Here is a 15374-nt window from a genome sequence, read left to right as displayed (position 1 = left end):
ATACCGAAATATGCTTACAACCAGAAATGGAAATAAACCAGCTAGGGCGATGGTAGCTTATCTATGAGAAGATATGTGGCAACTACATGCCTCTAAACTGTGTTACAATGAGGCTCAAAGGCCTATTTATTATTGAGAAGCAATGGAAAACCCTTAACATCCCAAAAGCTAACCCTAGAAGATGGAACGCCAAATTGTGGGCCCCGTTTGGGTAAATTGGTACATCAATTTCCTGGGGTCGTAACTTTGCGTAAAATAGCTCGTTAGAAAGATATATTTGAGAACTATAACTTTGGGAAGGGAAACATTGGTCCACGGACCCATGTTGCCCCCAGATTTCCCAAAAAATGTCGTTTAGGGCCTCAAAATGGCTCCAGAAGTTCAGGACCCAAAAAACTACTAAAAATAGTAAATTGTGCTACAATTAAGGAAACTAAAAAACTGAAAGAGATAGTGGTGGGGGTCCAAATGGGATAGGTGGGTGGCCACCAACATCCACCTGGATCATTCCTCCCCCCTTTGGAAGCAATGGTCCCCATTGCATTGAGTTCCTCCATCTGCTGAACTTGTTCCCAGGTGAGATGTTCTGCAATCTCTGATGTGTCCAGTAATGGTGGGAAGCATGGTCGATGACGGTCCACATTGAACACTTGGTGCAAGCGAAGGAATGGAGGAATGTTGTGCTCCAAAGCATTGTTTCCCATAGCCTTGGTAATGCTGTAAGGACCATGTCGTAGTGGTCAGAGCTTTTGATGGGCTCTTGTAAGGCGTTCTTTCTGTAGATGCAACTAGACTTTGTTGCCCACTTGAAGCTTTTGTGGTACCCCTATGTGTGAGGAGAAGTTGTTCCTATGTTCTATCTCGACTGTATCCCTTTGTTGCTACTGTTGTGTGGAGGAACCCTTCGCAGGGGTCATGGATGCGGTGAAGATCTTCCCCTTACTTTGGGAGTGAACCAGACAGATGAATTTCCTGCTCTGGGAGATGAGCTTGCTGCCTTTCTTAGCAGTAATCAAAGAGGTGGCGGTAGGTGGGGCTACCTCCAGTATCCTGTATAATGAATCATCCAAAGAAATAATAATAGTGCGAGGCCTTGACTCATACACAACATGTCGCCTCCACAAGTATGGTTGGCCTAATAATACATCACAAACATCCAGAGGTGTAACATCACACAATACCTCATCTGTGAAGGGCTTGATGCTGTAGTCCATCATGAAGCCACCCAATACTGTACGGCTGTGGGTGTGGTGTAGTCAGTAGGCCCAACGACTTCATGACCTCTACTAAAATGAGGTTCTTTTGGCTGCCACTATTGACAATGAATTGCAGCGGCGAACCCTTCACCCACATGTATGAGTGGAAAATACACTCCCCTTCTTCTAGATTTTCGGGCTCATTTTTCTAGATCTTGGTGGTGGAAACAGGGGCACTGGGATTCGCATCAAAGATCTACTTCCCTTTGGCATTCCCCTTGTTGGGTTCTAGCTCAAGGTTGGAACATGCATTTGATTCGGAAGCCTTCAACTCGGCCACCAACGACTATTTGGTCTGACACTCACTTGTGTTGTGAGTGGGGCTCTTGTGGAACTCACACCACTTTCCTGTGTCCTTCTTCAACTTCATGGTGTTGTTCTTTTCTTGCGGCTTCTACGGGTTGTCTTGGGTCAGCCCACCTTGGCTTTGTTCATTGGTCTTTGGATTTGGAGATCCAAAGTCTCGCTTCTTCTGTTTGAACTTTTACTAGATTTTGACATCGTATCGAGGAGATGTTCAGGAACTCCATCTCTTCCTGGATGTATCTGTGTAGGCAGCCGTGGTATTTGAGTACCAGATGAAAATCAGAATCTTTGATACCCAACTGTGTGTGAAGGGTATGAAAAATGTTTGTGAACTCTGGCACATCTTGGTCTCGTCCCTGCCACAGTGTGGTCCATTTGATGTATTTGTCCTCATAGCTTTTGACAGGGTAGTACTGCTCCTTGAGGACATCCCGGAATGAATCCCAAGTGGGTGCAACTGAAAATAGTGAGCCTGTACCTTCATTCTTCTGCTCACAGTAGGTTTCCCACCAGTCCTTGATGTGGGGGGTTGCTTTGAGAAGAGCGAAAATAATCTTTTCCCGACTCAAAAGTTCATGAACAGAAAAATACCCATCTAGTAGATTTAACATTTATCTATGGCATCTGTGTCTATTTGACCCTCGAAGATGGGGATTTCGAAATTAACTTGTACCTTAAAGGGTGTGGCATTTCTAGAGTAGCTGTTGGAAGCCGATGCATTGCCTCTGGGTAGCCGCTAAGGGATTTGCGCAAAACTATCCATCATCGCGTTCCTTTGCCGCTCGAGGGCTTCTTCGAGCAAGATTTTGATAGGATCTCCTGCCCCCTCGTCTTTCTTTTCATCTGCCATGGGAGGCTGTTGGGATTTGCGAGGTTGATCTTGCAAAGGTTCAACCAGTTCAAGCCCTAACTCCTTATATCCTTACCTCGTTGGGGACATGCAAAGAAAAAGAAAGAAAAATCAGACCGCTCTGATACCACTAATCTAGATTTAAATGGGAACATGACAAAATACAGAGATAACCATATACATAGAGATGCAGCAGAAATAATATTTCATTTCATTAATGGAAAATACCGAAATATGCTTACAACCAGAAATGGAAATAAACCAGCTAGGGCGATGGTAGCTTATCTCTGAGAAGAGATGTGGTGGCTACATGCCTCTAAACTCTGTTACAATGAGGCTCAAAGGCCTATTTATTATTGAGAAACAATGGAAAACCCTTAACATCCCAAAACCTAACCCTAGAAGATGGAATGCCAAATTGTGGGCCCCGTTTGGGTAAATTGGTACATCAATTTCCTAGGGTCGTAACTTTGGCACCCGATCTCTGTTTGACGTGTACAATAGCTTGTTAGAAAGATCTATCCGAGAAATGTAACTTTGGGGAGTGCAACATAGGTCCATGGACCCATGTTGCCCCCAGATTTCCAAAAAAACATCGTTTAGGGCCTCAAAACATCTCTGGAAGTTTAGGACCTGAAAAATTGCTAAAAATAGTAAATTGTGCTACAATTAAGGAAACTGAAAAACTGAAAGAGATAGTTGTGGGGGTTCCAATGGGATAGGTGGGTGGCCACCAACATCCACCTGGATTAGCCTGGTAAAGAAAATGTTGTTGCTGACTTTTTGTCTAGAGTAAATTTGCCTATAGATGAAGAAGGAATGGTGGATGATCAAATGTCAGATGATCACCTGTTTTCTATCCCAGTACTCTCTCTATGGTTTGATGAGATAGCAAAATATTTGGTTTCAACACAGTTTCCACCACACCTGTCCTCAAAGGAGAAGAGCAAGATCATGAGGAAAAGCGCCTATTTCACCTGGATTGGGGGCAATCTCTTCAAACTTGGCCTAGATCAGATCTTGAGAAGATGTGTTAGGGAGGAGGAAGTTTTTGACATTCTCCTGACTTGTCATGAGATGCCCATGCAACCTCAAGTGACCCTTGAGCCATTTGACAAGTGGGGCATGGACTTTGTGGGTCGTATCAACCCTCCTTCAAAACAGAAGCAATACATCATTGTGTGCAAGTATTATCTGACAAAATGGGCAAAAACAAAAGAAATCAAAGCAACAACAGAGGAAAAAGTAGCTGAGTTTTTGAGAGAAAACATATTCTATAAGTTCAGGTATCCAATAGAAATGGTCACAGACCAAGGCATTTAGTTCACTTCCAAGTTGATTGAATACCTGCTCACATATCATAAAATCAAGCACAGGACTTCCACCTCTTACCATCCACAAGCCAATGGGCAGGTGGAAGTCACTAATAGAGCTTTGGAAGGAATTCTAACCAAGGTAGTGAGCAGCAGCAGAAAATATTGGGTGGATAGACTAGTTGAGGCCACCTGGGCCTACAACAAAACATGGAATACCACCATAAGGTTCACACCCTATGAACTGGTCTATGGGAAGAAGGCTTTGCTGTCAATAGAATTTGAATACAATACACTAAGAATGGCAGCTCAACTAGACCTAGACCTCAGCCATGCACAGAGAGAAAGACTACTCTAGCTCAATGGATTGGATGAACAAAGATTGCAGGCCCTTCTCCACACAGAGGTAGTTCAGCTTCAGAGGAAGATATGGCATGACAAAAATATCAAGGAGAAGCAATTCCAAGAGGGAGATTGGGCACTACTCTATGAATCAAGGTTTAAAGACTTCAAAAGCAAGCTAAGGATGAGATGGATGGGACCCTACACTATGGAAAAATGTAATGACAATGGTTCAGTTCTAATCAGAACCATTGATGAGGAAGCCATCCCCATGCTCGTCAATGGACATAGGTTGAAAATTTACAAGAAGCCCCTCTCTAAGCGAGAGTTCATTGAAGATCTGAATAAGGTAGTGATGGTAGTGGAGCAGGTCTTTGCCTCCACTTCACCCACTCACTGAAGAAGCATAAAAAGGAAAATAATAAGGACTCAAGTGAAAACCTCCATGAGGCGCTTTAGTCCCATCATTGGGTTGAAAACGTCTTTTGAGGCGGCCCAATGATGACAAAACCAAAAAAAGAGAGAATAAGATCCCTGGGTGAAATCCCCCCTTGGAGGTGCTCGGGGCAGGCAATGAGGGTGAAAACCTCCTTGAGGTGCCCTAGTTGTCTTTCGAAAAAAAAAAGGAGAAAAAGAAGAAACAGAGAAAAGAAGGAAAAGGAAATTGACTTTTAATGTGCATTGCAGGTTACAAGTGGACCATAGGGAGCAAGGGAAGATGCCACAGAGCCTATTTCATCTCCTCCACACACTTTTCCATTATGTCTGACCTTTTATTCCACCCCACTGTGTTTCTTTCCGGAAGTTGTGTGTTCTATAGCAGGCCCTATGTGTTCTATAGGATTCTCTTGTAGAAATCACAGAGAGCCAGAAATGGTTCCAAAAAGTAGTTTGAGGGGATGAGAGGTTTCATGAATAGCATGTAGACCCTCTTACAGCCATCCACCCTCCTTGCCATCCATCCCACACCTGCACCACCTCATCATCATCAATTTCTTTCCTTCCTGTCAAAAAACCCAGAAACCAGTTTTTAGAAAATAATCAAAAAATAAAAGGAGCAGCACCTAAAATCTCACCTGCAGCTTACCAAGTACCTCTCCATCTCCATCAGCATCTCTGGTGTCATCCTCACCACTTCTAGCACAAAAATCAGCTAATTTTTTTAAGGGAGAAGCAGCGACAGGAGCTCCTGTAGGAATTCCTGTAGCAGTTGATCCCCTTAAAATCAAGCCACAACAGCAAAAGAAGTAAAACCATGGGATTGAAGGGGACATCTAAAGCTAGATCCAGCCAAAGGATACCTGCACAAAGAAAACAAGCCACACATCAGGAAGCAGAGAGCATGCAGCAAGGAAGATACATGCATGCAGCAACTGAAATACAAGCATGCGGCAACAAAAGGAACCAAAATGCATCACATCACGTACATTCGACCCACAGGTAAGTGAATAACCCTCTCCTCTGTTGCATCTGTGTAATTGGAAAACATGCATAAGTGAATGAGATGGTTAGGGTTGAATGAGAAAAGGTGGCCAGTTAACTGGCCACCCTCATCTAGTTGATTGCGCTCATCCAGAGATGCCACCACACGTGTGCCTAGTCAACTCACAGAAAAATCTAAAGGATAGGTAGTGGAAGGTATGCAAACTCCGATGCAATGATGGAAAGTGATTGTGAGAAAGAGCCATGATGACAAGGCATTGGGGACCAACGGTCCAAATATGGCAACGTACATTTTTTCCATCTCACCCCATCACCAGAAATATCTAAAAGAAGAAATAAGTATTCCTCCTCGAGACTCCTTCACCACCTTTTCTATCATTCCATTCTCGTCCACTTAGCTACAGTAATCTCTCTGTCACCACCATAGCCTCGAAACCATCATTCTACATGGATTTCATCCATCCTCCTACTATTGGCGTTCTATAGGAGCAGTAACAGGTTCTACAGGAGCACCTACAGCCAATTCTACAGGAGGGGCAATAAGCTGTTTTTAAGGAGAAAACACGGGATTTTTGCTCAATTTCTGGCCTGAAGATGTAGGTTCTACACATACCCACCTTGATTATCAATATGTGCAAGGAATGATATAATTTTAAGGAGGAATTGAGTCCATAGGAGAAGAGGAATTCCATAAAAAATTCCTGCCTATTTTCTTAAAAATAAAAAAACACAGTTTTCTATGTTTTCCTGTTTCTTCAAAATTATTGTCTCCATCTCTACCTTGGGTGTTCAAAAGGGGTATAAGCACAATGACAGGGAGATTCATGAGGAAGGAGCCCACAAATTCAGCCAGGCTCCATGAACATCCCAAAATAGTAGCCATTTTCACTAGAGCCAATTGGATGCCATTTTTTGAGAAACTCTGGGGGTTTGATGAAGAAGTGGCTCAGAAGTTTGCCCTTTCTTTAGTCCCTCACTCAAGGACGCATGCCACCATCAATTTTAGAGGTATCTCCATGGAAATCACCCGAGAATTTATCAGTAGGGTTACCACCCTTCCTCTTGGATTACCTTGGAGCAAAGATGAAAAGCCAATTGGACAATCTGCCAAGAAAAACTTCTTCCAACCCAATGAACATCTTGTAGAAGACAAAAATGGCATTAGGAGGAAAAACATACCTTACCCTTGGGATGAGGTTAGTTACCAAATTATCAAATATATTTCCTGTGAAGGGAGGTATAGCAATAGTTTATGGCTACCATTTTAGACTTCTCCATGAGCTGAGATATGGCATGGACACTCCAACACCCTAGAAACTTAGCGTCTTCTATTTTCTCCTGAAGTCCCTCATAGACTCCAGCATTAAGTTGAAGGTAGGAGGTCTAGATCATTTGGCTCACCATGGCTTAATTGAACTGTTAGTGGAAGAATCCCTCTATACCTTCATAATTCCCATAGCATGGGAAATCTTCAGAAACATGACAGAAGAAGATGATATAAAGGCCCTCACATATGATCTCAGTCCTTTTGATAGTGAGGAGGAAGAGCAGCAAGGAACAAGAATGAGAGGAAACTGAGGAACAAGAAGAGGAGAAGGAGGAAACCAAAGTAGAAAAGGAGGAAACCAAAACAGAGGAGGAAGAAACCAAAATAGAACAAAAGGAAACAAAACCAGCAGAGACAGAGAAAAAGACAGAAGTATCTCCTCAGACCCTAGAGAGAGAGGCAACAGCTGCTCTCACTACCCTCAACACCCCAATTAAACCAAAATAAAAGAGGAAGAGGCAAACATCAATGTATTTCAGGGCTTGGAAAAGCACAAGGATAAAAACAGGAAAACCACAACCATCTTCAACAATGCCCATTATAATTGAATATTCACCCACTGTTAAAGGGGAAGAATCTCCCTCTAAAATCCCCATCACATATGAAAGAGGAACTCCCACATATTCCACTTGGAAGGAAAGAGTGCAACTACAAGACTCAAAAACAGTTCTACAAGAGGCACAGACTGTTCTACAGAAGACCCTGACAAAGCTACAGGAGACCGAAAAACTTAAGGAAAGGGTAGAAGAACAGCCAAAGGGGAAGGAGGAAGCTACAGAGCCACAAGAACCTGGCGCCCAACCTAGTTTGGGCTCTTACTACAATCTTCTTGATGGGGGAAGAATCATTCCACAGAAATTTGCAATCCCACTTTTCTTTGAGTTGGAGAAAGAATAAGGAGCCATAGATGGATGCAAATCTCCAAATCCAAGGGGGTAGAGGATATTGGCCACATGAGAACAAGCTTATAGAAATGGTCAGGGAGTTAAGTGATGTAAGACATAGAGAGGCAACCATAAGAACACACTTGGAAACAGAAAATGCATTACTTAGAAGACAGCTGCAAGAGAGGGAGACATAACTAGCATGCACGGCTAGCTAGTCTATGGAGGCACTGCAGTGCAGAACACAAGCAAAATCATATGGATTATACCTCAAGGACCAATGGCTTCAGTTTCAGATAAAGACTTTGGCATAGAGAGGCACAATTCCTTTCCAAGATTATAGACAGTTTATGGACCTATGTGACCAAAGTTTAGCAGAAGATAAGCAAGAAATAGTATATTTCTATTTGCATAACATGGCCCTCACCGATATGAACGTGTGGGACACCAATGCTAGGTTTGGGGACCTACAACTAATGGCCATGGCATCATGGATGAATCATGAGGAATTAAGGGAAAAAAAGATAAGGAAGTTGATGATAAAGGAGCAGAATGAGCCCTTAATGAGCAGAGCTGAGCCATCAGACCCCATGGCTCTCATCAGCACACACCAGCTACCTGCAAATAATCCCAAAATTGCCCCTAAGTATATCAATGATTAGGCTCAGGCCATTGCACATTTTTAGGACATGGAAAGGTTACTTGGGGAAGACTATATTCATGCTTGTATGAGGAGGTGGAACACCCTACCACACAGTCTACAGATCAAGGACTATCACTCCCCAACAAGGATGAAAAAAGCATTAAGGAGAGTGCCAATGTACAAGCGCTCTATGCAGAATTTGAAGGTCAATTGGATTGGCCTCAAATTGAGTCCCCCACTGTTGCTAGGCCTGCTAGAAGGTAGAAAAGAGGAAGAAGAACAATAGTAGTGGGAAGAGGTGGACAAAAAGGCAGGATTCCATGACAAAGAAGAGGACCTCACATCAAAAACATGGGATGTCAAGGAGGCCATCAGGGCCATCAAAGATGAGGAGATGGATTGAGTTTCTCAGAGGATGAGCAACAACTTCAGTAGGGGGTGATGATGAGCCCCATAAATGGGTAATTATATGGACTCATTTTTCCTCCTAACATAGTTTAATCAACCATTCTCATTAGCTTATTGCATGTTTTTTTATTATATTTATGCTTATGGAGTGAGTTGGGTTGGTCATTATGCCATGGAGTCTAATATGTGTTTAATGCAGATTTTTGTTCAATTTTGGAGAAAAAGTCAAAGATTTAATGGACAATTGGTAGCAATAATTCGAAATAGACAAGGGAGAGGATTTATAGGAGGGTATTCCCCTCATTTATGACTCCCCACTTCGAATTCTCCATCATGCAGCTTGGAGCACAAATAGCCACATCAGTGCACTAAAGAGGCAGTCGAGCAAGTGGAGGATAACTTATGTTTATCTTAAGTTTTGGGAGCCAAGCCTCCCAATTCTAAGGAAGTTGTTGGGAGATTCAGTTGTATAAGTAGATAGGCCTAGGGCCTCATTAGGAAGTTAGTCAAATTTTCGAATTTTTGTTGCAGGTTTGCTCTACTCAACTTCGAGCTCACTTTTATTGATAGTTTCATGTAATCCTATTATTATTTTGATAATAAAGATGAAGTCCTTTTCGAGCTAGCACTAAGTTACCTCATAGGGCTTAATCTCTTGGGTTAGTGCCCAATCCAAGTAGCCACGCTCCTCTTGTTTGTATTTATATGTTTTGTTTCAGTTTATGAATTAGTTGCTATTAGATAAATTTCTTTCTTGGTTAAGACTAGGTTGATTTTGGTGATTTAGAAGGTTGTTTCCACTTTATTTTTCTGTAGCAGGTTGAATAGTGATAGGGAAAAGATACAAAAAGGCCATCAACAGAGCCTTGGCCTCCTTTCCTCCCTTTGGGACTATGAACTGAGGCCAAGACCCTCTTGTTGCCACAAAAACACAAATTTTCCTTCTCCATAGGATTTCTAGTGTTGTAGTTTGTTAGAAGGTTAATGCTTTGCTGTAGATCTCTTTCACCATGCTCATTTCTGTATTTTCAATAAATTTCCTTCCATGCTTTATTTCCATGTAGCATTTCTCAACATTTACTTTCCTAGATCAGAGTTTAGACTAGCTTGATGCAAAATTCTATTTTTTTGATGTACTTAGTTTCTTTACTTGCTTAATCTCATTATTTGATTTTAAGTTCTCTTGCAGCAAATCTCTTCTCACAACAAGTCAGCCAATCAGCCATCACCACCTCTCTTTGATCTACATTCCACAGGTCGCCCAAAATTCCTCACAAATCTGCCTTAATTTTTTGCACTTTTCCCATAGACTTTCCTCTCTTTCCTTGAACAAATACGACCATCTTTCTCTCTCCTAATCATTCTTGATGGACCCTAGACACCTTAACACATCATCCTAGCTTTCAGCTACCCTTTCCACCCACTTTCCTACCTTCAAAACCTCCAAAACTGCTCTCGGCATCCTCCTGTAGACCTCCTATAGACCTCCTGTAGAACCCCTACAGCCTCCTGTAGATTTTCCTGTAGGCTTCTTTTTGAAGTCCAATTGTGGGAAAAGCCTCCAAAAGGCCACCTAGGACCTCCTAGGATCCCTCTACACCATCCTACACCTCTGCAAATCCCAAATTCGCCCTCCATTGCCACCTTATCACTGTCACATTCACAATCAAATAAATTACATGCATGACAATTTCATATAAAAATACGTAAAAATCCAAAAAGATGTTCTTTGCTCATTTACTTCTAGAAATAGCTTGAGTAGATGTTGTTTACTTCCTGAGTAGGTAATGGCATTCATTTCATGGTTTTTCATCTCTCTTTCTGCAAAAGTAGGATTAGTTGGTTAAGTAGGGTTTGCTAGGTTTACTTTACATTTCAATCTTCTTTTCCTTTCTACAGGTAGAGTAGCCTCTGTAGAGTAAGCTTTCCTTTCTTTCATCACATATAGAGCTTCTTCTGGAATCCATAGAAGTTGGCTTGAGCTCATAGTGATCTTGCGTCAGCTGACCAAGTGACAACCTACAGTAAGAACTAGTACTTGTGCATACAACACCATCGCTTCCAAGTTTGTTACGAACTACCAAGTTGATAAAAGTAAAGTAGTAAGCCTAGGAGTTGCAGCATTATTGCTGCAATACTGGTGCTCACCAGATGACTTAATTGAACACCTTCTCCAAAGTCCAACTCCTAGTTCATTACCATTAGAAGAATAAGTAAAGGAAACACTGAAAAATCATCAAATTGACTTATGCTTGGCCAATTCCAACCCACTCTGAGTCAAAACCATAGAATTTGGCCCAGAGAAACCTTTGAAAATCAACCCATATCTGTTTGCTCTTAAAAACGAAAAGCTATGTAATATGTTGAAAGAAAACCTAGAAGCCTTCGCTTGGAGCTACAAGGAAATGAAGGGAGTACACCCCTCAGTGTGTACTCACCACATATACATCAAGGAAGGTTGTAAGCCAGTTAGGCAACCACAAACGAAGATGAATCCATCCTTAAATACATAGTCAAAGAAGAACTACAAAAATTGTTAGATGCAGGGTTCATTTACCCTCTCTATGACAATAAGTGGATCTACTTTAGTGTTAGTTCCCAAGAAGAATGGTAAGTGGAGGATTTGTGTCGATTATAGGGAGTTGAACAAAGCCACAAAGAAGGATCATTTTCCCCTACCCTTCATTGACCAAGTGATGAGCCCCAAAAATGGATAATTATATGGGCTCATTCAGCCTCCTAATTCGACTTAATCCACCATTCTCATTAGTTTATTGCATGTTTTTGATTATATTTATGCTAATAGAGTGAATTGGGTTAGTCATTATGCCAACAAATCTAATGTGTGCTTTATGCAGTCTTTTCGGTCAATTTGGAGACAAAATCAAAGGTTTAAATGAGCACTTGGTAGCCAAATTCGTGGAGAGGATTTTTAGGAAGGTGTCCCCTTCATTTATGGGCCCTTACCTCGAGTTCTCCACCATCAGCTCAGAGTTCAAGGGCCACCAAATCGATTATCACAAGGGCAGCCAAGCAAGTCAAGTAGGACTGTTGTTAACTGCAAGTTTTGGGCAGCCGAGTCCCTAAAGTTTAGGAGGACTATTGGGGTCCTCAATTTGTATAAATAAGAGGGCTTAGGGCCTCATTTCAGTTAGTCACTTTGTAGGCAGAAGTTAGCTAGTTTGTAGTTCGATTTTAGTCATTTTTTAGGCAGTAGTTTAGCTCTACATTTTAGCACATTTTCAAGTTTTCCTTGTGGACAGTTTTTGGAATGTAACTATTCTTTTGATCAATAAAGATGAATCTAGCTTTGCACCAGCTATAATCTCTCTTAGGAGGCTGTAGCTCTTGGGGTTGGGCCTATATCAAGTGCCCAATACCTCCTTTGTTTACTTTCATGTGTCTTTGCTGCATTCTTGGAATAAAATATGTTATTTAGATTTAAATCTTGTTTTGTTATTTAGTTTTCTTTTGATGATTAAAGTAGCTTTTCATGTTCATATTGATTTGATAGGTTAATAACAAAAAGGATCCTCGGAGAAAGGCCTCAAGCACCTCTGATCTCACCTCTCCCTCAGTGGGATCGTGAGCTGGGACAAAGGTGACATTGCTGCCAACAAAAACACTGTTTTTGCTTTGTCATGCAATCATTAGTGTTGGAATTCTCATTTACAGACATTGATATTATTTGTGTTTATATGATCTAGTTTATGATTGCTTATTTGCATAGTTATTTCACGTATTTCATTGCGAATAAACTTCTGTCCATTTCCTTTTGCTGTTACTTAGGTCAGATTAGAGTGAAGTAACTAGGTCATTGGTTTTCCAAGTGTTTGTTTGTTCAGTTTGAAAAATAACTTGCAGAGCACCTATCATACTTCTCCATCTACTTGTACTCCATCCAACCTACCTGCTCCACCCTCTACTTCAGATCCTTGCCTTACCATTGCCACGTTACCTCACGTTGACCTAATTTCCATCTTTTCATGCAACATTGCTCTATCCCTTCCTGAACAAGTCCAACCATCCTCGCCACTCCTCATCTCCATCCACCAAAACCTGGACCTCCTCACACCCTTATCCAACCTCCATACCCCCTTCTTCACCTTTCTTCACCCATCAACTCTCCAAAATCCACTTTATGAACTTCCTGTAGAAATTCCAGAACATCCTATAGAACCCCTGCAGACTTCCTGTAGAAGCCCACGAATGAGGTTTCTTGATAGCCAAACTCTGTGAAACTCTTAGGAAGGGTGTTAGGGACCCCTAAGGCCATATTCTAACCTTCTCAACCTCCTCCAAGCATTTCCTCTCGCCAATCCACCTCTGCACAGCCAAAAACAGTTAAAAGCACATGCATAATAATCCTACAAAATCATTCAAAAATACAAAAAGACGTTTTCTTCAGATTTCATTATAAAAGTAGCTTAGACATATGCATTTTACCTTCCTAGGAGTCAATGGCCTCCCTTTCAGTAGCTTGCATCCTCTTTCTTGCATTAGTAGGACTAGTTGGTAGAATTAGGCTTTGCTAGGGTTTGCATTTCTTTTTGGCTTTCAGTTTCTTTCCGCAAGTAGATTAGCTTCCTTTGAGTTAGCTTTCATCCATCAGTTAAAAAGCTTCTTCCAAGAGCTCATAAAAGTTGGCTTAAGCTCCTAGCAGACTTGTGCCAGCTAACCAAGTGATAGTTGCGGCAAGATCTAGTACTTGTGCATACAGCACTGTCGCTTCCAAGTTTGTTACGAACTATCGGGTTGATAAAATTAAAGAAGGGAGTCTCAGGAGTTGCAGCATTATTGCTGCAATACTGGGGCACACCATCTTTTTTGTGCCGTTTCCGGGGAAGCGTCAGAGTATTGGTGATTGCTGCTTTTCTTCTATTTTCTACTACAACCTTCTGCTAAGTAGTTTATTTCATTTCCATTCTGCAATTTCATTTCCGAAAAAGTAGAGTAGGAATTTCCTGCTTTCATAGATTAGCATTTCAATTCCGCAATTTCAATTCTGCAAGTGTAGATTAGCATTTCAATTCTGCAAGCATAGACTAGCATTTCATTCAAGCAAAATAGATTAGTCATTTTCTGCTTTCATTTCAATTCCATATTTCCATTTCAGTAAGATAGATTTTAGTTAGTTGCAGTTCAATCTATTTTAGCTTTGCAGGTATAAGCAGAAAAAAAAAAAAAACAAAAAACAAAAATCAACCAAAAATATTTCCTTTCATGCCTTGTAGGAGTAGAGATAATTTAGAAAAATGATTACACAACACCCGCACTGCTTCACACAGCCAACCTTCTCTCTTCTTCGATGGCTATGATTAAAGAACCCCTAGGTGGACAACAAGACATATTTGAAGAACCTCTAGGGGAGAAGAAGAAGAAAACATTCCTCTGGAGCAAATGGCTGCAAACAGAAATGTTGGGAGCAGTACCTTATCCAAAAATGAATTTTCAAATCAGATGGAAGATTTCAAGAGCGATATGAGGCAGTTTCTTGCCATGCAACTGGATACTTTGCAGATCCAAAGGAAGCAAGAGGAAGCTAAAAGGGCTTTGGCCATCTTTTGTCCCAGGTGCACTAGAAAGCATCCTAGGAACAAATGTCCATTGCACTCCATAGAAGTGTGTTTTGTTTCTGAAAGAGACCATCCTATGAACCAATGCCCTTCCTTGCCCAGAATCAAAGCTACATATCAGAGGGCTAAAGGAGCCACTGAACCACTCTATTATATGAACCAAAGGAGGCCACATGGACCCATACCCTACCAGCAGGGAATGCAAGGTACATCCCAGACCTATTACGACCCCTATCAAGCCACTTCCATGCCTTCTTGGGGTCCCCCTACTCATCCTTCCTGGTCCACACCCCCTCCTTGGTCGTATCCTCCTCAATACCATGCTTCTCTAGTTGCTCATTCATTTCACTCTTATGCTCAGCCACAGCCTCAGTGGAATGCACCTCATCAAGAGTGGAGGCCCCAATACAACTCTCTTCCCGCTCATTTTCCTCCACCACCTGCCCAACAACAACCCCATCCACATCCATCTCAAATATACACCCCCACTCAACTACCCGTACCACCATTTCCAAACCTGCCTATTGGAGTAGCTCAACCCAACTGCAAAGATGAGGCACAACATGTCCAAATGACTCCTCTTGAGCTCAATGATCTTCACCATAGCTCAAGAAGAGTATTGCAAAAAAGAGATTATCTTGAAGGCATTGAAGGACCACATCTAGCAAAATAAGATTCAAAAGAGGAGATCAAAGAACCATGGGCTGCACTTGATGAAGAGAAGACATCAGAATTAGAGATCAAGAGAGTTCCCTCATGGTTACCATCAAATCCTCCATGTACTCAAGAGAAAAATCAGCAAAAAGAGGAAGATGAGAAGGTCATGGCAAAAGGTGACATGAAGAACGATCCAGATCAGCGAAAGGACCAAGCATATCAGAGCTATATTGAGATATGGTTTTAGACAGTCACTAAGTTGTAGCAGTACTCTCTTCCTTAGCTATGTTTGATCCCTTCAAAGTCAGATCATTTGGTTTCTGAAATCCGGATAGCTGTCAAAGCATGCATTTCGAGCCTCCACATCAT

Source organism: Pinus tabuliformis, chromosome 1_2 (assembly GCF_031772625.1).
Source record: "Pinus tabuliformis cultivar Carrire ecotype Pingquan chromosome 1_2, CPIR1, whole genome shotgun sequence".
Classification (NCBI taxonomy): Eukaryota; Viridiplantae; Streptophyta; class Pinopsida; order Pinales; family Pinaceae; genus Pinus; species Pinus tabuliformis.
This window is presented reverse-complemented; position numbering follows the sequence as displayed.